This window comes from Merops nubicus, unplaced genomic scaffold, assembly GCF_000691845.1.
Source record: "Merops nubicus isolate BGI_N331 unplaced genomic scaffold, ASM69184v1 scaffold20680, whole genome shotgun sequence".
In the NCBI taxonomy this organism is placed as follows: Eukaryota; Metazoa; Chordata; class Aves; order Coraciiformes; family Meropidae; genus Merops; species Merops nubicus.
The window spans coordinates 1-393 of record NW_008585147.1 but is presented as its reverse complement, the minus strand read 5'-3'; positions in this window follow the sequence as shown (position 1 = coordinate 393).

Sequence of the window (393 nt, the reverse complement as noted above, 5' to 3'; positions counted from 1 at the left end):
AAACAAAACCTTAACGATAAGGGTAAGAATAATTGTGATGAAAAATAAAAACCAAACTACAACAAAAATAAAACCCCAAGGGGAGCCCAAGGCAACCACACGCAGACACAGACACACACGCAACCACCACCGCGCGCGGGCAAACAAGCAAAAAGTGATAAAATAAACTCAAAAAAGGAGCGAAAAATGAATAGGTGGAATGAGAGAAAACAAAACAAAACAAAAAAACCATCGTCGTCGTTATCACGCCAGTTGGTAAATAAAAAGGCATAAGGAAAAGTTATATATATACGTATATAGGTGTATTCTGAGTAAAAATTCCCCTCCACGCTGTCTGAGTTTGGGGGCACCCTCCCTGCTATCGTGGCTGGGGAGGGCTCTGCCCCCCACCCC